The 22,787-nt window shown below is 44.7% G+C and overlaps 1 protein-coding gene across 2 annotated transcripts in view; it reads right to left on the bottom strand.

Moving 5' to 3' along the window:
- Nucleotides 1–22,787, bottom strand: part of LOC309560910 (regulator of G-protein signaling 3-like) — a 254,393-nt gene that overhangs the window by 41,657 nt on the left and 189,949 nt on the right. The window lies entirely within an intron of this gene.

Genomic DNA, 22,787 nt, shown 5'->3' with positions numbered 1-22,787 from the left:
AGCCTATTTCTGACATTTGTTGTTTACAAGGTAAAATCTGTATTTTTTTGCTAGAAACTTACTTGGAACCCGCCAAACATTATATATATATATATTTTTTAGAAGAGACCCTAGAGAATAAAATGGAGGAGATCATTGCAATACTTTTATGTCACACCATATTTGCGCAGCAGTCTTACACTTTTTTGAATAAAAAAAGAAAAAAGTAAAGTTAGCCCAATTTTTTTGTATGATGTGAAAGATGATGTTACACCGAGTAAATTATTACCTAACATGTCATGCTTCAGAATTACACACGCTCGTGGAATGACGACAAACTATGGTACTTAACAATCTCCATAGACGACGCTTTAACATTCTTTACAGGTTACCAGTTTAGAGTTACAGAGGAGGTCTTGCAGAATTATTGCTCTCACTCCAACGATCACGGCGATACCTCACATGTGTGGTTTATACACTGTTTAAATATGTGGGTGCGACTTGCGTATGGGTTCGCTTCTGCGCGCGAGCTTGGAGGGAATCACCTAAAATTGATTTTTATTTTGTCTTATTTTACTTATTATTTTTCCTTTTTACACTGTCCCTTTAAAAAAGCTTTTTTTGATCACTTTTATTCCTATTACAAGGAATGTAAACATCCATTGTAATAGAAATAAGCATGACAGGACTTCTTTATTGAGAGATCTGGGGCCAAAAAGACCTCACATCTCTCATTTACACCTAAAAGCAAAAAAAAAAAAAAGTTATTTTTCTTATACTGTTAAAAAAACATATGCCCTTTAAGGCCGTTGGGCGGAAGTGACGTAAGACGTCGCTCCGGTCCTCCAGGGCATAGAGTGGAGTGGGGGCCACCTTGACCTCACTCGACTTCCTGCCCATCCCTCCAGCAAGTCAAATCCTTGTCGCCGCTACCGACGTCTCTGGTAAGTAGGGAAAACAAAAAAGAAGCAGTGGGGGGGGGGGGGGGGGGGGGAGTTGGGGGGGAACCATTCCCGCTGCCCTTAAAAGTGATCCTGTGGCGAATCCTCTGCTGGGACCACTTTTATCAGATTCTGGATTGCCTGCTGTGTAAAACAATACCGGGGCTATGGCAGCTAGGTGCTGCCCTAACCCTGGTATTTAACGTCGAAGTACTGATGTAAATACACGATGGGCGATCCGGAAGTGGTTAATGTTATTAAAAATTGCCTTTCCTTTTCAATCTGCAGCACTGTCATTTTCTGTAAAGTCCAGTGCAATATGTCAACCTGGAGGCTTTCTCTATACCGCTGATGTACAGAACTTCCCCAAAAATGTAATTTCCTGCTTGCGTGATTAGCGCACTGATTTTTCCAGAAGTCTGCACTAAGATACCAGTCAGGTTTGTAGGCATCCTCTGCAATAGGAATTTCATTTTTGGCAAGATACCCCCCCGAAAGAGCTAATTACTTCTAAAGGGATGCAGACCCTGCAACTTTTCTCATTAGAACACAGAGTGAACCAGGAGATTACAATAAAACAGACCCTTCCATTCAGAAACGTTCTGCACAGAACATGTTCTTACAACGCTATTTCTTCAGAGCAGAAACAGGTAGGAATCTTCTACAAAGTTTGTTACCATCCCTGCAATGTACACTGATCACCCAGAAGGGATTAGGGGAAGTAAGGGGGATTAAGTCTAGTACACACGGGCCAAATGTCGAGCAATATCGGCCGGTTCAAGAAAAACGAGCTGACATTCGGACGGCTTCTGTCGGACGTGCATGCTGGGAAACCAGTGGCTGACCAGCTCCTGATCAGCACTCTCAGCTAATGGTGGAGTGTTCTGGCAGGGGCATCCCTCTGTAAGAGCACAATAGCTCAGTAGGGGGGATTACTGTACTAACATCGTACTGTTAGTATAGTGGCTAAGACCGGAGCCGTCAGTTGTCAGTCTGACTGGAGTGGTCAGTTTTTTGGGTTGAGCGAAAAAAAAAAAAAAATAATGGTGTGTACTAGGCTTTAAATCCTTCATGACCATGTAACACATATATGCGTCCAGGAAGTGCGCTCGCCTGCATGCTCCCAACACAGAGACCAGGTTGTCGGTGACGGCCCTGGGTCTCTACTAACGATTGGGACCCGGGGTATCCTGGATCCTGATGGCTGTGATAGTCTCTGATAGGTTATCACAGTGATCATTTAGGCTCCATTCACACCTGAGCGTATCGTTTTCAGTCGTTTTTTTGGGCTTTTTTTGCAGGTGTTTGGAGGAAAGCATTGACATCTAACAAAAACGCTTGTAATCTGCCAAAAAAGAAGCTTGTGTACTTTTTTGAGCTTCAGACGTTTTGCTTCTGGAGACAAAATGCTCATACGTGAACAGGGGCCATTAAAATGAATGGGATTTTTCTTGTTGGGCGTTTTGAGACTTCAGAGATGAATGTTTTACGAGCTGAAATACGCTCAGGTGACTGCAAACAGGGCCTTACTCTGTAGCCAGCCCCTGTGTTTTTCCTCTGTGAAGAGGAGAAACAACAGACTTTTCCTCTAGGACAGGGGTGGGGAACCTACGTCCCGGGGGCCGTATGCGGCCCTCAAAGTCATTTGGCCTGGCCCCCCGTGCAGCTGAGTCTGTGTCTCTCAGCTGATCTGTCAGAACAGAGCCAATGCTTCCTGTATAGTTCCGGCACCGTTCTGACAGTCTGAGTGAGTCACAGGCGGAGTGATATCAAATGCACTCCGCCTGTGACCAATACAGGAAACATTGTCTCTTCCTCCAGCGCAGCGCCGCTGCTAGCCAGAATTTCCCGCCAGCAGCACACACAGCAGTACCAGCCAGAACCAGCAGTACCAGCCAGAACCAGCAGTACCAGCCAGCACCAGCAGTACCAGTCAGAGCCAGCAGTGCTCACAGCAGTACCAGCCAGAGCCAGCAGTACTCACAGCAGTATAAGCTAGAGCCAGCAGTACCCACAGCAGTACCCACAGCAGAACCAGCAGTACCAGCCAGAGCCAGTAGTACCCACAGCAGTACCAGCCAGAGTCAGCAGTACCCACAACAGTATCAGCCAGCAGTATCTACAGCACAGTACCAGCCAGCAGTACCCACAGCAATACCAGCCAGCAGTACCCACAGCAGTACCAGCCAGCAGTACCAGCCTGAGCCAGCAGTACTAGCCAGCAGTACTAGCCAGCAGTACTAGCCAGCAGTACCAGCCAGCAGTACACACAGCACAGTACCAGCCAGCAGTACCAGCCTGAGCAAGCAGTAACCAAGGCAGTAACTACAGCACAGTACCTGCCTGAATCAGCAATACCCACAGCAGTACCAACCTGAGCCAGCAGTACCAGCCAGCAGTACCCACAGCACAGTACAAGCCAGCAGTATCAGCCTGAGCCAGCAGTACCCACAGCAGTACCAGCCAGCAGTACCCACAGCACAGTACAAGCCAGCAGTATCAGCCTGAGCCAGCAGTACCCACAGCAGTACCAGCCAGCTGTACCCACCAGCAGTACCAGCCAGCTATACCCACCAGCATTACCCACCAGCAGTTCTTCTCAAAACTTACCACCACAAAGTCGACTGTGCTCCAGACTGACCGACGCAAACATGGAAAACAAGTTGCGAGTAGCAACATCATCAATACCAGCTAACATCACACACCTCACCAAAGAGAAGCAGTTGCATCCATCACATTAGGGGAGAGTTAATTACATTTTTGACCAAATATAACAGGCGCATTTTTAAGTTGAATTTTGTACGGCCCCCAAATGATTTTATAAATACCCAAATGGCCCTTGGCAGAAAAAAGGTTCCCCACCCCTGCTCTAGGAGGAGAAGGTGCATTGTATCTTTTCCTCCTCTAGAGAGTAAGGCCCCTTTTAGACTAGTGGACTGATTAGACCCACTTGTCTTTTTCAGCAGAACCCAATTAGACCCTCCAGTCTCCTCTATGGAACGGCGGAGGCATCCACTGGCATCCAATCTGATTCTATCCAGACAGATGGGGATCCTTTCTCCATCCGTATTGTGGATCGGATCGGATGGCAGTCTGGTGTACACAGACAAGCGGCCCGTTTAAATCCAACCGCCCATAGAGGAGAGCGGGCTGTGTCTGCTCTGCATAGGCGGAGCAGATAAGGACCAGCCATCCCACTGCTCAGCAATGATTAGCGGACAGATTTCCCGCTGAGCAGGACGAGCCCATCCCCTGTGTAAAGGGCGTTAAAAAAATGTCTGGTAAAATGCAAACAGTTTTACCAACGTGTGTCAAAGTTTCAAAATTGGGATTGGGCATTAAGGCTTGTTTTGACACAGGTCATGAAGGGGTTAAAGACCTGGCCAGGGACGTAAGACAAACACAGCTCACCCGTTGGTTGGGCATTGACCTCACATGGCCAGGGATGCTTGTAATTTAGCCTCAAGCTCTGTGCAGACTTCTGAGAAAAGCAGCGAGCCAGTTATAAGAATGGTTCCAGGAATTTCTGTCTACAAAGTGAGTATTGTTGCCATGGTTACTTAAAAGAGAAATGCGCTTTGACTGTTATTTTTTCTTTTTTTTTTTTTATAAAACCTTAGCTGGCTGTGGAAGTGAAATGGAAAGAATCATTCATTAATAACATTAAATTACAAAGTCCCCTGTGTGGCAATTAAATGTGTATCAGATGTTATTAAAACTGTATTTTTTATTCCAAAAAATAAAATAAAAAGAGAATACATAAACTCTACTGACAGTGTTTAATGAGGCAGCATGAGGACTAGTGATAGGGGGCAACATGCAGTAGCAAGCAACAACCAATCAGATTTCAGTGTGCTGTAGTCAGATCAGTGTGGCATTTAACACTTGAATATAGGTGTGTTTGGGATCTGCATTTCATAGGTGGATGGGAAGCAGTGGCGGGACAAGGTCATCCAGCACCCCCATACCTATAGTACACTGCTACGCCTAGGGCAACCACCCCCCCACCCCCCTGCCAATCTCTTGTCCTGGCCCTGAGTGTTCTGAATGGGTCTGAAATGCAATGGCTGAAATCTTTGGATTCCATACTTACCTTGGCACATATCTGATACCTGATAGGCTGCTGGAAATCTCTGCAGTAATCATCGCTACTACAGTGATGGCTGCAATCTGGTATTCTGGGTCAGTGGCTTCCCCACTGCACACTGACCAAAGGGGGCACTCGCTTGGCACCACCGCTAAGAATGCCTTACATTTTTTTTTTTTGTGTTAATACAAGATGTTCTCTGATTGGACAAGGTGAAGAGGAGGGGCAGTGCCCTCATGATACCCACCTTGTCCAATCAGAGAATGGCTTGTAGTCATTGGAAAAAATAGGAAGGCATTCTATCAATGGTGGAAGTGCCAAGCGAGCAACCCCCTGTGGTCAGTATGCAGTGGGGCAGCCGCTTGCACAGAGCCTAGAAGATCACAGTGATCACTGCAGTAGCGCCGACTACAACAATGATTGTGACCTTCCGCAGTGGTCTTTTAGGTATGATATATACATACTTCCATTGTGCCAAATGCGCAATTAAGACCATACCTGAAGTTCAACTTTAATTTGTTGCCACCGGTATGTGCAGCACCTGTACCCTGGATCATGTATATATATATATATATATATATATATATATATATATACGTGAACCGGCTCTTCTGGGTAGGACGCGCGCATGCATGCTGCCGGCGGCTCGCTCCCGCTGTGATTTCACACAGCGGGAGCCCAGTGGTGGGTACTACGGACTCAATGTCCCCCGGAACCCGCCGATGATCGAGGAGAGAGGCCATGTAAACAAGGCAGATCACCATTCTGTCAGTAGGGAAGGCATTGACCCTGTGTTAATGCACAGCAGGGACACGGATCTATGCCTTCCCCTAGTAAAAGCACCTCCCCCACAGTTTAGAAAAACACAGGCTAGTCACACATGTAACCCTTTGATCGCTCCAGATGTTAACCCCTTCCCTGCCAGTGTCATTAGTACAGTGAGAGTGCATATTTTTAGCACTGATCACTGTATTAGTGTCACTAGTCCTCAAAAAGTGTCAAAATCGTCAGCTAGTGTCCAAATTGTCCGCCGCAATATCGCAGTCCCTCTTTAAGTTCCTGATTGTCACCATTACTAGAAGGAAAAAAAAAATATCCCATAGTTTGTAGATGCAATAACTTTTGCGTAAACCATTCAATATACGCTTATTGGGATTTTTTAAACAAAAAACATGTAGCAGAATACATATTGGCCTAAAATGATGAAGAAATTTGATTTTTTTTGTTGGATATGTTTTATAGCAGAAAGTAAAAAATATTGTTTTTCAAAGTTGTCAGTCGTTAAATAACATTGTAAAAATAAACACAGAGGCGATCAAATACCACTAAAAGAAAGCTCTATTTGTGGAGAGAAAAAGGACATAAATTTTATTTGTGTACAGCCTCACTCTACCACACAATTTTCAGTTAGAGTAATGCAGTGCCGTATCGCTAAAAATGGCCAATCAAGAAGGGGAGTAAATATTCCGGAGGTCAATTGATTAACAGCCACATGTCGTACATATGTGTCACTGGGTGGCCGATACATCTGTACTGTAAGTGAGCTCACTGTGTGCTCTTGGCACAGAGACTGAGCCATCAAAGACAGCTCTCAGTCCCCACTAATTATCTGTAGCTGGTGGGACTGGCTACCGGTCATGTGACCACTGTGACAGTCAATCACATGATCGCTGCTCCTAAAACCCCCGCCCTCCCGGGCATCCAGATTCTATTAAAGTGATGCCAGGGCCAGGTTAAGAAAAGTGTGGCATATATTATCTTTGGTGCGCTGCAGTCCATACACAATAAATACGTTTTTTAAGACAACGCACAGTAAATGTAAAATAATAACACCTGTTCAACACACTTGCATTATAGTAACGCAGAGGTTTGAATGGGCCCGAATTAACATGGAAAAGTACAGACCACTGCCATAGAGGAAATGAAAGATGTCTGTGATGCCCCTCGGGAGAGCACGCCCAGATGATCTGACTTGTCAACAGAAATGGACATTGTTCTCTCTATACAATGGGCGGTTACATGAACTTTTAATAACATTGCTTGATGAATCAAAAATGAGAGCTGTAGACTATTTGATACATGAGCCAGTGTTTAGAGCGTTATTTATGGACACGGTGACTACAAAATGCTTTTAAAATCACTAAAATTTGTGCAATGTGTCTTCTGCAGTACCGTTCCCCAGATGATATCTTAGAGCAGTGGTCCTCAACTCCAGTCCTCAGGGCCCAATAACAGGCCAGATTTTAAGTATTACCTTGGGGAGATGCAGACTAGAATACTGCAATCACTGAGCAGCAAATTAGATCACCTGTGATGTAATTTAGTTATCTTGCAAACCTGGCCTGTTAGTGGGCCCCGAGGACCGGAGTTGAGGACCACTGTCTTAGAGGACAAAACGCGTCAGATTTCTTGTCCTTCAGGCCATTGCATCTCAAATTTATATGCTGGATGAGGACAGAAGTGCTTGTTACTTGGATATGATGTACGTTTTTTACCATTTATAATACAATTTGGAGATACAGTTTTACACTATGTGGAGGCTCTTTTTATCTCTATGGTCAAACGCATTGTACGATACTAATCCGCAAGTGGCGGTCCTATCGTGGAAATACATTGTGTCAAGTACCTGGGTGTCCTTGAACCGGAAGGTTCCTTGTTTCGTAGCTTGCAGCCTTACCTGTTGTGCCACAGAGAAGCTCTGGAGTTTTGGCAGTGATTTTTCCAGCCTGATGCTTGTCTTGGACTCACTAGCCCCACCTGCTGTCAGCTGCGAACAATGTACAATTTAACCAGCTGTAAACAATGTACAATTTACCCAGCCTTTAAATAGCAGAACTTCCTGTTACTGAGTGCCGTTTTGGAATATCTTCCTGGGTGTGCTGCTTGCTCTTTGATAGACTTTCGTGTATGAACTTTTGCCTGTATTCGTGACCCCTCTTCAGCCTGCCGAATCTGTACTTCACCTTCAGCTTGTTTATGACTTCTGCCTGCCTGACCATTCTTTGGATTTCGTTTGGATACCGCTTTGCCCGATCTGTTGCCGGCCTGATCTCTCTGACTTCGTTTTCGCCTGAATCCTCAGCACTCAAGCTCCACTTCGGACTTTACCTCCTCCTAACACATTGGGAAACTTCCAGAGCTGCCTTCAAGCACCATCCTTGGGTATATCCTAATGCGGTGGACTCAGTTCTAATGGTATCCGAGCAGATGGATGGATAGATGAATGAAGAGCAGATGGATGGATAATAGATGAATGAAGAGCAGATGGATGGATGGTTCACTTCTACAGCTTCTGTAAAATCTGGGCAGGATCACCTCATAAAGTAGGAAATAGCAAAAAGCAGGGTGCCGAGGTTAATACCAAGCACAAAACACCTAATTATTAAAAGCAGAACACTTACATGTCAGAAATCACCAATCCACCAGTGGATAGTAACATAGCAGGTTGAGACAACAGAGCTGATCAGCTGAAGATACAATAGATGGCTTTGGCATAAAGATGACCATGTCCCTTGAAACGCGTTAAGCTTATTCCCTCCTGACATCACCATTTGATTCTACCAGCTAACATCTTCACAGCGCAGCTGGAGACCCAGCCAGTCCACTCTTTGGAGCCTCTGCTGCTGCATGCCTGGCAGCCATTAACACACAAAAGAAACAGTGCTACTACCCATACACAAAAATGTCAGAGCTCATGGTGCTTGATCCACAGTCATTTGTAAGAAGCAATCCATTATGATGATCCGTACAACCAGTTGCTGCTATTCAAAATCTTTATGTTTATTTAAAAAAGTGTACAAATGCAGATAAAACCAGTTGACGTGTTTCAGCCTACAAGGCCTTAGTCACAACTATGACTAAGGCCTTGTAGGCTGAAACACGTCAAGTGGTTTTATCTGTGTTTGTACACTGTGGTTTTTCAATAAACATGAAGATTTTTAAGAGCAGCAACTGGTCCTCTTAATGAATGCTTGGCAGCCATCCATTGCCTCTGTGTATCTTCAGCTGATCAGCTCTGGTGCCTCAACCTGCTGTGTTACTATCCACTGGTGGAGTGGTGATTTTCTGACATGTAAGTGTTCTGCTTTTTTTAAAGGTGTTTTTGTGTTTAGTATTAACCTCAGCGCCCTGCTTTTTGCTATTTCCGCACGCTGTAGTACACCTGTTTATACAAGGCCTAAGGCTGCTTTCACACTGAAGAGTTTTTCAAGCACTTTTGCATTACTAAAAATTCCTGAAAATCAATAAAGGTGTTCACACTGGGGCGGTGCGCTTCTGTTGCGGTGTAAAAAATCCTTTTTGCGGCATTTTTGGAGTATGTTTGAGGAGCTAAAAAAAAAAAAAAAAAAAAAACACCCCAAAAGCGCTCCTCTCCTTTGAAATTAATGGGAACTGAATCAAAAATGCCTAAAAAAACCTTAAAAAATGCCCTTGGCTAAGGGTTTTTGGTGCGGTTTTTGAGTCACATATTCTGTAAAAACCGCACCAAAATTCTCCATTAATGTATAGGCGTTTTACTGGCAGTTTTGAAGCGATCCAATGTGAAAGTGCCCTAAGTCCCGGTTCACACTGCCACGACTTGTCAGGCGACCAAGCCGTGCTCCATTCTGTACAATAGAACCGTTCTAATCAGAGCGACTCAAGTCGTTCCGACAGAAAAAGGTTCCTGCACTACTTCGGGGCGACATCGGATCGGCTTGCATTGACTTCTATTATAGAAGTCGTTTGCAAGCCGCGATGAAGTCGTGCTGCACAGGGCGGCGCAAAGTCGGGGAGACTTTGAGTTTCCCCAGTGTGAACCGGCTCTAAAACCCATGCATGTGTTTATACTGGGGTGGCGCGCTTCCGTCGTGCAGCATTTTTAGAGAATGTTTGGGGAGTGAAAAAAAAAGAAAAAGGCTCCTTCCCATAGAAATGAATGGGAATCGCATCAAAAATGCCCCCACTAAGCAGTTTTGAAGAGAACCACTGTGCTTTTTAAGAAATAGATAAATGGAAGGGTTTGGTCCAGCTTTAATGTCCGGGTCTCTGTGAGGGCTAGTACTACCCTTCCTCTGAGGGAGGGTTCCTGCGAGGGGAATTTTGGAGTGCAGTGGTGCTCACTACCCTCTACATGGAAATATACATATATTCACTTAGAGCCCTTTCCCACTGAGGAGCTTCTAAACTGCCAGTAAAACACAGAGCGCTTTTCAGGTGCTTTTGAAGAGCTTTTGAGGCGCTTCCCCATTCATTTCAATGGAGAGCGGCGTTATTGATGCGCTTTTTTTTTAGCGTTCCAAACATGTTCCAAAGATGCTGCTTGCAGGATTTTTTTTTCACCACCCCGCCAGCGCACCGCCCCAGTGTGAAAGCATTCATTAATTTTAAGGGGAATAGGTTTTCCTGAGCTTTTCAGGTGTTTTTTTGGGCGCCAAAGCACTTGAAGAGCGCCTCAGTGTAAAAGGGGTCTTAATGAATATATCGGAATTGTTATTTTAAGTCAATTTCTTTACACTGCATTGTGAATTTTTCTTGCGCTAATCGATAGTTTGATGCACGAAATGCAAAAGACTGAGGTGATATTCTACCACACCAACCTTTAAAAAAAAAAAACTTTATTAGTTAAGTCTGCACACCAAACACACAACCCATGTATTGCTTGGCCCATGTACACAAAGCCCAATTATATATGGAAATAGGACTGGCTGCTCTGGGTTACTATACATGGCTCTTTTCCTTCATAACACGACGACAGGCCTGTACACATCGCAGGCCTCAGAGACTGTAAGTGATGGCGCAAGAAGGCGCTTCATACCGCAGGAACAGACAACAGAACACATCCTTATCTATCTGCAGAACGATATGAAATGACCTTGAGGCTGACGGAGCACCATATGTGCTTTCTCCCCCAGATTATCTATATCACACAGCGATATAATGCAATATACATCACAACTTCTCGCTGCGGCTTCCAAGCTGGTGAACGCGGGGCCTGCACTGGGCAGACATGATTACAGCACACATGAAGCTGGCCATACACTGTTAGTTCTTTTTGTTCAGCTAGAAGGCTGAACAATAAACAGTATATATATATATATATATATATATATATATATATATATATTAATATATACTGTATCTATATATATATATATATATATATATATATATATATTTACATATATACACACAGTATCTCACAAAAGTGAGTACACCCCTTTTTGTAAATATTTTATTATATCTTTTCATGTGACAACACTGAAGAAATGACACTTTGCTACAATGTAAAGTAGTGAGTGTACAGCTTGTATAACAGTGTAAATTTGCTTTCCCCTCAAAATAACTCAACACACAGCCATTAACCACTTGCCGACCGCTGCACGACTATCTACGTCGGCAGTCAGCCCCTCACAGGCAAAGCGACGTAGGTCTACGTCGCTAACCTGTGAGGGTCTAGGGAGCAAGCGCGCGCCGCCGGAGGCGCGCTCCTGCTCCCACGTGGTCACGGACCCCCCCCGCGCGTGTGACCGGCGGACCCGATGTCCGCCGGTCACTCTGCGATCGTCGGGGGAGAAAATCAGGCGGCTTGTGTAAACAAGCTGCCTGTCATTCTCCCCTGTGTATGAAGGATGATCATACGGTTCTACTATGTAGGACCGTTGATCACTGTTCATACATCTGAAGCCACAGCCAATCACAGTAGAAAGCACGCCCCTAGGGACACACATAGCCCCTCCCTTTCAAAAAAAGTTAGCCCCTTCACTGCCAGTGTATTTTTACAGTAACAGTGCATATATATAGCACTGATTACTGTAGTAATGTCACTGGTACCCCCAAAAGTGTCAAAAATGTCAGTCAAGGGTCCGATCTTTCCGCCGCAATGTCGCAGTACCGCAAAAAAAAAATCGCAGATCGCCGCCATTACGCGTTAAAAAAAAACAACAAAAATGACAGAAATCTTTCCCTTAGTTAGTAAACGCGATAACTTTTGCGCAAACCAATCAAAATACGCTTTTTGCGATTTTTTTTTTACCAAACATATGTAGCATAAAACAAATTGGCCGAAAATGTTAAAAAATTTTGATTTTTACATTTTTTTGGGGGGAATTTCATATAAAAAAATGTGAAAATATTGCTATTTTTGCAAAGTTTACGCTCTTTTTTTGTTTATAGCGCATGATCAAAAAAATCGCACAGGTGATCAAATACCACCAAAAGAAAGCTCTGTTTGTGGGAAAAAAAGGACGCCAAATTCGTTTAGATACAGCGTCGCATGACCGCGCAATTGTCCGTTAAAGTCACGCAGTGCCGAATCGCAAAATACCCCCTGGTCAGGAAGGGGGTAAAATCTTCCGGGCTTAAGTGGTTAATGTCTAAACCGCTGGCAACAAAAGTGAGTACACCCCTAAGTGAAAATGTCCAAATTGGGCCCAATTAGCCATTTTCCCTCCCCGAATGTCATGTGACTCGTTAGGGTTACAAGGTCCCAGGTGTGAATGGGGAGCAGGTGTGTTAAATTTGGTGTTATCGCTCTCACTCTCTCATACTGGTCACTGGAAGTTCAACATGGCACCTCATGCCAAAGAACTCTCTGAGGATCTGAAAAAAAGAATTGTTGCTCTACATAAAGATAGCCTAGGCTATAAGAAGATTGCCAAGACCCTGAAACTGTGCTGCAGCACGGTGGCCAAGACTATACAGCGGTTTAAGACAGGTTCCACTCAGAACAGGCCTCGCTATGGTCGACCAAAGACATTGAGTGCACATGCTCAGCATCATATCCAGAGGTTGCCTTTGGGAAATAGACATATGATTGCTGCCAGTAATGCTGCAGAGGTTGAAGGGGTGGGGAGTCAGCCTGTCAGTGCTCAGACCATACGCCACACACTGCATCAAATTGGTCTGCATGGCTGTCATCCCAGAAGGAAGCCTTTTCTAAAGATGATGCACAAGAAAGCCTGCAAACAGTTTGCTGAAGACTAGCAGAATAAACTAATTTGGTTCATATGGTGTCAAGTGTGTGTGGCGGCAACCAGGTGAGGAGTACAAAGACAAGTGTGTCTTGCCTACAGTCAAGCATGGTAGTGGGTGTGTCATGGTCTGGGGCTGCCATGAGTGCTGCTGGCACTGGGGAGCTACAGTTCATTGAGGGAACCATGAATGCCAACATGTACTGTGACATACTGAAGCAGAGCATGATCCCCCTTCCTTCGGAGACTGAGCCGCAGGGCAGTATTCCAGCATAATGATACCAAACACACCTCCAAGGCGACCATTGCCTTGCTAAAGAAGCTGAGGGTAAAGGTGACTGACAGGACAAGCTGTCTCCAGACCTAAACCCTATTGAGCATCTGTGGGGCATCCTCAAACGGAAGGCGGAGGAGAGCAAGGTCTCTAACATCCACCAGCTCTGTGATGTCATCATGGAGGAGTGGAAGAGGACTCCAGTGGCAACCTGTGAAGCTCTGGTGAACTCCATGCCCAAGAGGGTTAAGGCAATGCTGGATAATAATGGTGGCCACACAAAATATTGACACTTTGGGGCCAATTTGGACATTTTCACTTAGGTGTGTACTCACTTTTGTTGCCAGCAAGTTATTTAGAGGGAACAGCAAATTTACACTGTTATACAAGCTGTACACTCACTACTTTACATTGTAGCAAAGTGTAATTTCTTCAGTGTTGTCACATGAAAAGATATAATAAAATATTTACAAAAATGTGAGGGGTGTATTTACTTTTGTGAGATACTGTAGCTGATTTAAACTGAAAGTTTAGCTGAGCTCTAAGGATTTTAATAAAAAAATAAAAATACAGGCACATACTTGCAGCGGCATTCATTGCCCCTTTTCCTAGTGTTGGGGCTTTGCCTGTACAGAATGGCCTGGCATTGGGGCATAACAGCGGGCAATGAATTTCTGCAGGCATGTGCTTCTAGGCAGCTGAATATTGATTAAAGCGCACATTAGTATGCCTAAAGTACCCTTTAATGTGTCACTTAAAGTAACCCTGTCACTACACTAAACATTCGCAGTGTTGATTTCCCGGGTCCCCCAGAGATTTCACTTCTTCAGTACTGATGACCGGTCCTCTTTAAGGCTCTCTTGGCTCACAGGGAGTTACTGTTTATAGAAAGGTTTTAGTGGAGGCACTTAAGACGGTTCTAAAGGTTATGTCTACAACAATAAGCACTTAGTGCCATAGAAGAATCAGGTTACATACGCATTTTTTTTCTGAACATCAGCCTGCCACTCTTCAGCTGCTATGAAATCCAGCATTCCTGGCACACCACAGCCAGTTCGGGTAAAGAGAACCGGTCACTATCATGAATCTGTATAAGAACAAGACAGCTACAATGCAGACACCCCCTGCAAATACTTGGTACCCTATCAGATCAATCAGAAGTTGCTGGTGGATGCATAGTTGGCACCCCAGCTGTCTGCCATTGTTGCCGGATGCACAAACTGGCAGAAGATGCTGGACCACACATATAAGACTTCTAAGTCAGGTGTAAAGGGGAAGCCTACTGCCATTCCCTGCACAGCAGAACTATTAATGTAAGAGGGAAGTACTGTAAGTCAATCTAACCCTGCATAGTTTACAATGAATAAATAGTAAGAGTAAGGACAAGGACATGAAGGGACAGCCAAACATGACTTCATCCGTTAGCTGCTGCTCTTTCACTAACCAATCATAAGTTAGGTAGTCCTTTCTTCCCCTACTATCTATGCCCCTATATGTGGCAATGACAGGCTACCTGAGATATCCATCCTGCAGGGTTACCAGACGAGGGAGTGAGCAGGTATTCATACTCTATCACACGTGTCAAACACAAGGCCCGGGGGCGGAATCCGGCTCTCCAGGCCATATCATGTGGCGCTCACACCTCTCCTGCACCTTCGGCAACTCCCTCATTGTTGCTCTCACCTTGTCTCAACAGTCAGAAGCAAAAGGAGAAGGACCGAACTCCTCCTACAGATCCTACACTGCTCCATGCAGCCGCAGAGGCTTGTATGTTCCCTCCCCCTTCCCTGTCTCAGCAGTTGGCAGCAAAGATAGAACTCCTCCTACAGATCCTGCACCTCTCTGTGTAGCCACAGCACCTCCTCCTCAGGTCTCAGCATTCAGCAGACTATGGCCATCCTTTAGTGGTCCACCAGACCCTGCACTTTCTGCTTCCTAGCTCCGCCCCCAGCTTCCTCCCTGCAGCAGCACAAAGAAAGGGGGGTGCACTGCGATGTAAGAGAGGGTGGGCTTGACTTTAGATGGTGACATCTGATGTAAGGGGGGTGTGGTGTAACCTGGACATCTAGTCTTACAGATAAAACCGGCCCTTTGAGGGCAACCGTAATGCTGATGCGGCCCACAACGAAAGTTTGACACCCCCTGCTCTAGCACAACTATAAGAAAATGGTGTAATTAAACCCTTTGATCAGTTGAAAGAGAATTTTCATTGAACCCCAAGTGGTTTTACCAATACTTGCAGCTCCGTCCTCCTCTTCTCCAGAAAGGTTTTTTTGGCATCGGTGTTGGAGTGTTAAAGGCCATTCCCACAAAGGGCCTCATTTCAGCCACCTATTCAACCCTACTGGGGAACTTTTTGGATAAATTTCCCTTGGCCTGTAGGACAAAGCGGGAACAGGATATTGGGCCAGTTTTGAACCATGCTTGGAAGGAGATTCTTCTGACCCACTCCCTTGTTTCACTCTCTCCTCCACACCGGCTAACTCAGCTTTTTATTCTCCATGGGGTGTACAGAACCCCCCCCGAATTTCTGTGCGCTATTGGGCTAAGATCTGACCCAGCGTGTCCAAGATGTGGTAATTCAGGTCTCTGATATACCTACTCTGGTGCTGCCCCAAGCTTCAGAGGTATTGGTGGAAGTTGTGGGCATGCTTAACGGGCTTCTAGATCTTAACCTTTTAGTGGATGAACTTGTAGGCTTATTTGGCTACATTGATCACTCCACGCTTGGGTCACCATCTTGGATCACTGTTGGGCGTGGGCTCTTTGTGGCCCGTAGGCAAATTGCCCCTTAAGTGGACTTCTCCGCACCCCCCTGACCCTTTCAACTGGATATTTGTTCTCAACAGATGTCATTTCTTATGAGAGGCATACTTTTGTTTCAAGAATGCCCTAAAGCAGGGCTTCCCAAATTTTTTTGGGCCGAGACCCACTTTTGAATACAGTTATTTTTTCGGGACCCACTTGCTTGTAATTGAATATTGTAAAGCGCTACAGAATTTGTTGGCGCTATATAAATGCAAATAATAATAATAATGCATATTTTAAAGGGAGAGGGATGTTAAATTAAAAATATCAATTTACTACTTTTCAATGCATTATTGAATACACTTGCCAGATGTACTAAGTGAGGGGTCAGAAACCTGTGGTATGGGTGACATATAAGCAGAGTTGTAAGTAATCAGTACCCTCATAGACAGTATAAGGCAGGCAGAGGACAGAAATCAACCACCCCAGGACAGTGATCAGCAGGCTATATGGCACTCACCCCCGTTCCTCTCCCAGCGGTCCACAGTGACGGGGAAGCCCCTGCTTGCCCTCTCCAGGGCCCAGCACACCTCACCCAGAGACTCCATGATGAGGAGCTCTATGCTGGTCTTAGTGTCCTGGCTCTTCTCCTTCACCTTCTCTACTGGGGTCAAAGAAGCTGCCATAAACTCCTGACACCGCCAGGCCACCTGGTCCCCCTATGACACTGAGGCTGCCATCTCTGCCCGCTATAGCTGAGAGAATACCACCGCCAATCTAGGCACCACCGCTGCCACCAGCAGGACCGAGGAGCTGGCTCTGCACCTCATGAACATATCCTACATAACAGCCTACATACGTACTCACTGATGCAAGTATCCTCCTCGTGGGAAATGCAGACCAGCCTCCGTAAACTGCGTGGGCGGGGTCCTGAATCCATCGCGATTTGACTGCTCTGGCTCTCTGTAATTTGCGTGGGCTCGCACAGCACAATTTAAGTGGGCCCGCTCTCAGTGATTTCCGGCTCAGAGAGACCCACTCAAACGCAGCTCACGACCCACCAGTGGGTCCCGACCCACAGTTTGGGAACTCTTGCCCCAAAGAGTTTTGAAGCACTTTGGCTTCCTTGGTTAGAACATATGAGTTCTGAAACCTGTTAGTCTTTAATTCTTTCTAAGGACTTATTCCAAATGCATATCTCTAGAAGCAGGACACATCGTCTGAGTATTCCAAAGTTTATACCAGTATTTCTCAACCTTTTTTCAGTCACAACACCCTTTACAATTATGGGCAGTCTCAAGGCACCCCATTCTAAAATGTAAAAAACGATTCTAATCGTTTTACATAACGCAGCAACATATTCACACATAGGACACCCAACGTTAGAGGTGATTTTTTGTTCCAATGTAAATACACTTTTGCACACTGGTACTGACTAGTATTCCAATGTTTCTCTTCTCCCTCAATTTCTCTCCATCATTCAGCTAATGTGACCTGAGTGCTGCGAGAGAGAGGCAGAGGAGGGTCAAACAAGGATGCTGTGAAGGGGACAGACATCCTCCTCATTAACTGATAACATCATTGGTTGTAAGGATGCCAGTGTCTGAAAGGTTGGTAATAAACAGCGCATACTCAGACTGGTCTGAGGTGGTAAGTGGGATCCCCCAAGGCTCAGTCCTGGGACCAACCTTGTTCAATTTATTCATAAACAGCATTGAGGTCGGGATCAGTAGTTCTATATCAGTTTTTGCAGATGACACAAATTTGGGCAGGGCAATAACTGCACAGCATGAAGCAGATATCCTACAGAATGACCTGGACAAAATAATGGAGTGGGCAACGACATGGCAAATGAGGTTTAACGTGGAGAAGTGTAAGGTTTTGCACTTGGGGGCTAAAAACATAAAATCACAATACACGTTAGGAGGGGAACCCTTGGGGGAATCAAAAATGGAGAAAGATCTGGGAGTCTTAGTTGATGATAGACTAGGCAACAGTATGCAATGTCAAGCTGCAGCTGCCAAAGCCAGCAGAATATTAGCATGCGTAAAGAAAGGGATGTATTCCAGAGATAAATGGATTTTTGTAAAATCTTACCGTAAAATCCTTTTCTCTTAGCTCATCGACAGACGTAGTCCTCGGTGATACACCACCTTCGGGTTATGTTACCTCCGCAGGAGCAGGACTAGACAGGAAATTAAAAAGCTCTGGCCACACCCTAGGGGCAGTCCCAGAGGGTATATCCTCTCTCTCTCTGCCTCAGCAAATCAGTTATGTGAAAAAGCAGTGCTTAGAGAATTTAACCCAACCCAACTCCAAAACAGAGGGGCGGGGACTACGTCTGTCGATGAGCTAAGAGAAAAGGATTTTACGGTAAGATTTTACAAAAATCCATTTTTCTCTAGCGCTCATCGACAGACGTAGTCCTCGGTGATACACCACCTTCGGGACGTCCCAGAGCAGTATCACAACTGAGGGGTGGGAAAATGGAAATCAAATCCCAATCTAGAAGGCCCAACCGGTGCCAACTAGAAGTTTACAATGCTCATCCTTAATGATGAGACTCAACAAAAAAAGGGAAAACAAATTTTTTTTTTTTTTTTTTTTCAAACAGAAAAAAACCCTCGAGGTAGACCACCGGTCTCCTCAAATTGCGGCCTGCAAAACCTTGCGGCCAAATGAGGCATCCGCCGATGCCGTCACATCAATTTTATAGAATTTTGTAAAGGTATGTACCGACGACCAGGTGGCCGCCTTACATACCTGGACCACTGACGCCTGATGGCGAAAGGCCCAGGAAGTGCTGAGCGCTCGAGTGGAGTGGGCCCTAACAGGGAACGGAGGACTCTGACCCTTAATAGAATAAGCCTGTACCACCGTTTGTCTAATCCATTTGGCAATGGTCGCGGCAGATGCCGGCAAACCCTTTCTGGGGCCATCCGTGATCACAAAAAGTGAATCCGTCTTACGGAATGATTCCGTAGCTTTCAGGTATACCCTGATTGCTCGAACCACATCTAAGGAATGCAACGCATGTTCCCGATGATGCTTGGGCTGAGGACACAAGGAAGGTAGTACAATATCTTCATTCAGATGAAAATCTGAAACCACCTTGGGAAGAAAAGATGGCTTAGGATGAAGTACTACCTTATCCCTATGAATCACTAGGTATGGTGACTGGCATGATAATGCAGCCAGTTCTGACACCCTGCGAGCAGAAGTAATAGCCACCAAGAAGGCCACCTTCTGGGATAAAGTAAGCAAGGGAATCTCCCTGATGTTTTCAAAGGGAGGTTTCTGTAGAACCGACAAAACCAAATTAAGATCCCAGGGCGGTAAGGGCGCGCGGACTGGAGGAGCCAGGTGCCGCACCCCCTGGATGAAATTCCGCACCAAGGATTTGGTAGCTAAAGGCTTCTGAAAGAAGATTGCTAATGCTGAAACTTGACCCTTGATGGTGCTCAAGGCTAGCTTCTGCTCAACCCCTTGTTGCAAAAAGGCCAATATTCGAGTCACCGAATAGGTACGTGGAGGAAATCCTAAAGATTCGCACCACGCAATATAAGTCTTCCATGTGTGATAATAGACCTTGCTGGAAGTCGCTTTCCTTGCTTTAATAAGAGTAGGAATGACTGAAGCTGACAAACCTCTGTCCTTCAGTACTTGGGTCTCAATGGCCAGGCCATTAAACCCAGCGACTGTAAAGCATGATGGTAAATTGGTCCTTGAGACCACAGACACTCCCTGAGACGAAGTTCCCACGGAACGTCTACGACTAACATGTCTAAAAAAAATCCTTTAAGAAAAAATTCTTGCCAGGACCTAAGATCCCAGCAAGGTGTCTAGGTCCTTACTCCTAACTAGACAGAAAATAACTGATTTGCTGAGGCAGAGAGAGAGAGGATATACCCTCTGGGACTGCCCCTAGGGTGTGGCCAGAGCTTTTTAATTTCCTGTCTAGTCCTGCTCCTGCGGAGGTAACATAACCCGAAGGTGGTGTATCACCGAGGACTACGTCTGTCGATGAGCGCTAGAGAAAAGACTATAATCCTTCCACTTTATAAAACTCTGGTCCGACCGCATCTGGAGTATTCTGTCCAGTTCTGGTCGCCAGTCCTCAGGAGGGATATGTTGGAGCTGGAGAGAGTCCACAGAAGGGCAACTAAAGTGATTAGGGGATTGGAGGACCTGAATTATGAAGAGCGTCTGCAATCGCTTGATTTATTCTCCCTGGAGAAGAGACGCCTGAGAGGGGACATGATAGCAATTTATAAATATCTCAATGGTGATCTCAGCATAGAAAAAAAGCTATTCAGTTGCAAGGATTGCATGAGGACTCGAGGACATACAATGCGATTAGAAGAGAAGCGTTTTAACCCCAGGCAACGCAGGGGGTTCTTTACTGTTAGGGCTACAAGACTGTGGAATTCTCTACCACAAGAGGTGGTTTCTGCGGGTAGTATGGTGGCTTTCAAAAGACTCTTAGACATACATCTCAAGAATCAGAACATTCAGGGGTATGTGAGATGATCACGGTCACACACACCTACACCGTTTGAACTGGATGGACTATTGTCTTTATTCAACCTCAACAACTATGTAAATGGTTTATAATATAAAGCTGTGGCTTTGTGTAACTAAAAGGCTTGATCCACCTGCTGGCTTGTATGCAATTTTTTATACATTTTTAGGCATTTTGCCAAGGCACCCCTGAGAAAGCCTCAATGCACCCCATGGGTGCCTGGGCACCCTGGTTGAGAAAGGCTGGTTTATACTATGCCACCTAATTTGCATATTGTGCTGGTGGTTGGATGGTGTTTGTGTTTTATGTTTTTTTAAATTTTTGCAACTATAAACAAAATTTAAAAACATCTGAGAAAAAAAAAAAAAGGCCTTGCCTGTACTGCTTGAAAGCTGAACTCCTTGCACACAAAAATGTAATCCATTCCTAAATAACCAAAAAATATAATATAAAAATTATAATATATAAAAAATATAATATAAAAATATAAAAAAGTATAACAATCTAAAAAAATATCTAAAAAAAAAAAATGTAAAAATATCTGAAAAAAAAAAAAAAAGTAATTGTCTGTACTGCTTTGAAGCTGAACTCCTTGCACACAAAAATGAAATCCATTCCTCAATAGTTAAAAAATATAATATATAAAAATATAATGTATAAAAATATACTAAAATATAATAATCTGAAAAAATATCTTAAAAAAAAAAAAAGTCCTTGTCTATACTGCTTTGAAGCTGAACTCCTTGCACACAAAAATTAATTCCTCAATAACCACAAAAGATATAAATTCACTTTGTGTGCACCAAGTGCCTTTGCAAGTTGTTACCTTCTAAATGAAGCAGTGACATCATTACTGGACTATATTACAGACTGTGTAGAGAGCAGTGTGGTGGGAGGGATCCAGCAGGCCCCACCCACTACAGGCTGCCTGCAGAAAACTACAGGAGGGGGCGGAGACAAGACCAGTCACCCTGCACAAGGAGAGAGAGAGCAGCAGTGACCAGTCTTTATTACAAGAAGAAAAAGCTTCACACTGGATTACTGCACAGATCTGGAAGAAAAGCATGCCAAGATTCAAGTACAAACACATATAAAGAGTCAGGAAGCTGGCTGTGCTGTCTGGCAGGAGCTCCTGGATTAAACCTTTGGCTAAACGGAATGATACTTTCTGGCAGATAAACCACTTCCCATATATGTATGTAAACTGTAAATGTATCTAATGAAGATACCATGTTAACAGTCCCATCGCTGTGTATTTGCCAACTAGAATCACAATACGTCTTACCATGGAGGCTTCTCACTCCTGATATATGGTAGTTCCCTGGTTGGGGAGCAAGAAATGTTACGCCATGTTGCACTGGTGGAGAAGACATAAAAATTGCAGAGCTATCGGCCCTGTGAAACTGCACGTACATTCGTTTTGTGCAAGTAGGGGCAACATTGAATGTTATTAAGCAATGTTCTCTCTAGGTCGAATGTTTTTCATAGAATGAATCAGGAAAATACAGCATTATGGCCATTAGATGGAACTGATAATCCTTTTAAATAAAAAACTCCTTGATTGGCGAGCAACAAAATTGACGCCATTATGGCACTTGTAAAAACACAATGGGGTGTATTTAAAAAAAAATCAATAAATGCCACATTGTGACCACTAGATGGAGCGGATTATCAGTGTAAAAAAAATACATAATTACTATGCTCGTCAGCTCCATCTAGTGGCCATGATGTGGTATTTCCTGATTCACTATATGAAGAACATTTGAACTGGGGAAAAAAAAAGCCTACTAACATTCGCTTTCCCCCCACCTTCACACAGACCAAAATGTACACAGAGTAAGGTGGATATCTCTGAAAAGTTTCTTCTACACCCCTACAATTCTAGCCCTAGTACTGCTGAACACCATTTAATTATACAGGTCTAAAAAGAAGAGAATTTCAACAAAAGGGCCCTGCTGTGTCTAAACATGGCACTGAGCAGCTATTGGCAACTTGTCTCTTAGTGCCGGTTCACACTTGTGCGGCTGCGGCGATCGCATGTAATATCGGAGCGCACTGCTCCTTCATTACATGCGATCGGCTGTGCGGTGCGAATTCAGCCATACACTTTGTATGGCTAAATTCGCACTGCACCCGCAGTAAAGTCGCACATGACCCTTTTTTTGAGCCGCATCAGGATCAGATCGCACAGCGGTTCACACTTTTGCGATTCGATCCTGTGCGAAATGTAAGATCGCACTGCGATATGCGATCAAACTGGGGGTGTGGTTAACATTACATTGAC

The sequence above is a fragment of the Pelophylax lessonae genome, assembly GCF_965119305.1.
Source record: "Pelophylax lessonae genome assembly, chromosome: 7".
Lineage (NCBI taxonomy): Eukaryota > Metazoa > Chordata > Amphibia > Anura > Ranidae > Pelophylax > Pelophylax lessonae.
This window is presented reverse-complemented; position numbering and strand designations above follow the sequence as displayed.